Source organism: Balaenoptera musculus, chromosome 9 (assembly GCF_009873245.2).
Source record: "Balaenoptera musculus isolate JJ_BM4_2016_0621 chromosome 9, mBalMus1.pri.v3, whole genome shotgun sequence".
Taxonomy (NCBI): domain Eukaryota; kingdom Metazoa; phylum Chordata; class Mammalia; order Artiodactyla; family Balaenopteridae; genus Balaenoptera; species Balaenoptera musculus.
This window is the reverse complement of record NC_045793.1, coordinates 25198474-25200776: the sequence shown is the minus strand read 5'-3', so window position 1 is coordinate 25200776 and position 2303 is coordinate 25198474. Positions and strand designations below refer to the sequence as shown.

At 35.8% G+C, this 2303-nt stretch overlaps 1 non-coding gene across 1 annotated transcript; it reads right to left on the bottom strand.

The window, feature by feature from the left end:
* Positions 1-340: 340 nt before the first annotated feature.
* Positions 341-447, bottom strand: LOC118901394. The gene has a single exon (XR_005021367.1). It is a non-coding gene; the product is annotated as a U6 spliceosomal RNA (small nuclear RNA).
* Between the last annotated feature and the right edge of the window lie 1856 nt (positions 448-2303).

The following is a 2303-nucleotide window of genomic DNA, read 5'->3' as shown; positions in this document are numbered from 1 at the left end:
TTTCCTTCTCGTTTAGTTCACCACAGAACACTGAGTAGAGTTCCCTGTGCTATGCAGTAAGTTCTCATTAGTTATCTATTTTATACATAGTATCAATAGTGTATATATGTCAATCCCAATCTCCCAATCTTCCCACCCACACCCCCTTTCCCGCTTGGTATCCATACGTTTGTTCTCTACATCTGTGTCTCTATTTCTGCTTTGTAAATAAGATTGTCTATACCAATTTTTTCAGATTCCACATATACGCATTAATATACGATATTTGTTTTTCTCTTTCTGACTTACTTCACTCTGTATGGCAGTCTCTAGGTCCATCCATGTCTCTATAAATGACCCAAAAAACATGGAACGCTTCATGAATTTGCATGTCATCCTTGCACAAGGGCCATGCTAATCTTCTCTGTATCATTCCAATTTTAGTATATGTGCTGCCAAAGCAAGCACTAATAAATATTTTTTAAACTTTGAAAAAGTCTTAAATACTGAACTCTAAAATCTTTAATCAGTAAAATGATTTAAAAAGGAGAGTTGTCAGAATGACCCAAGTAATTACTAAATCATGTTCTGTCAAAGACTCAACACCACCTATTGAAGCGATACCTGTATTCTGGCCTCTTAGGTACCTTTCAATACCTAGAGTCCGTGAGCATTGAGAGAGAACAATCTCCTGATTGAATAATTGCGTAATTACAAATAATTGGTACTTCAGTTTTTTTCAAAGTTTTGATTTCCCATTCTCTTAAAATTAAGAGTGCCATTCCTATGAAAATATCCTCCTGAACCATAACCTATTCCATTTAGCATTCTCAAATCTAAATAAGGAATACACCAAAATGTTAAAAGTGGTTCTCTCTGGGCAGAGGAATTATGGATGAATTTTATTCTTGTCTTTATACTGTTGTATTAATATTTTTTTTAAAAAAATATTAAGGTAAAGTTAGATAAGCATATGAGGTTCTAGTAAACCTGAGAGAAATCCATCATTATAATGTTTGCAGCCAGATCCACTATTTACAGGTAAAGAAAGATTTTTATAAATTGACATAGAATGTATTTTCAATAAACAAGATTGAACAGAGACTTTTTTCCCATCACTTTTCTCTTTTCCTTCTAACGCGTGACAGATGGACTGACTATATTACATGGCAATTAGGAATTATTCTAGGGAAAAAGTAGAAATAGATTTATCTTAATTGTAACAGAGTTTTTTTTAATGTTGAAATCTTTTCTGCTCTAAATAAAGAGTATGCTTTGGAATCTACAGAGAAAATCTTTTTATAATACAGAGTCACTGTACATAACCCCTTGTCATGCTTAATGGTCCTCAGTTCCATGGGCTGTTACTCTCTTTGGTTGATTGGTAGTTATATTGTAATGAAAAGAGATTCATATTTTAGCTACTCACTCTTTTTTTTTTTTTTTTTAAATAATTCTTTATTTATTTATTTATTTTTGGCTGTGTTGGGTCTTTGTTTCTGTGTGAGGGCTTTCTCTAGTTGCGGCGACCGGGGGCCACTCTTCATCGCGGTGCGCGGGCCTCTCACTGTCGCAGCCTCATCTTGTTGCGGAGCACAAGCTCCAGACGCGCAGGCTCAGTAGTTGTGGCTCATGAGCTTAGCTGCTCCACGGCATGTGGGATCTTCCCAGACCAGGGCTCGAACCGGTGTTCCCTGCATTGGCAGGCAGATTCTCAACCACTGCGCCACCAGGGAAGCCCAGCTACTCACTCTTTATTGCAGCAGCTGAGATCGGAGTTTTTTATTTTCCTCACTTTGATTCTTTAAGATGTGTTTTCCTCAACATAGATTTATTTTTTTCATTTTTAAATGTTTTTCATTTAAATTTCCCTTAGGTACTTCCTGTGAATTTTATGGGCCTCCTTTCTTACTACTGCTATAGTTGTCATTTCTGAAATCAATGAAGCATAGCCTTTTATAGGGCTGACATGTACCAATCTAGTGAGCTAGAAGAAACTTTGGCATTTTATTTCTCTACAGTTTTCTACCGAAATAATGACTCTGTATATAATGCCGTTAAACTAATTTTTTGAAATCCTAAGTACGGTCTTTCTTCCTTAGGTACACTTTTGTCACTTCCCATATACCGTGCTATTGTCTTCGCACTGTGGTTTAGTAAAGAAAGCACAGAGTTAGAATCGGAAGCCCTGGATTAAGTTCAGTTTCCGCCACTTACTAATTCTATCAATCACTTAACTTCTTTGTATTCCACATTTTTCAGCTATAAAATGGGAGTGATATTAACTACATCACAGGGATTTAAAAATAAATAATAGTAAGACC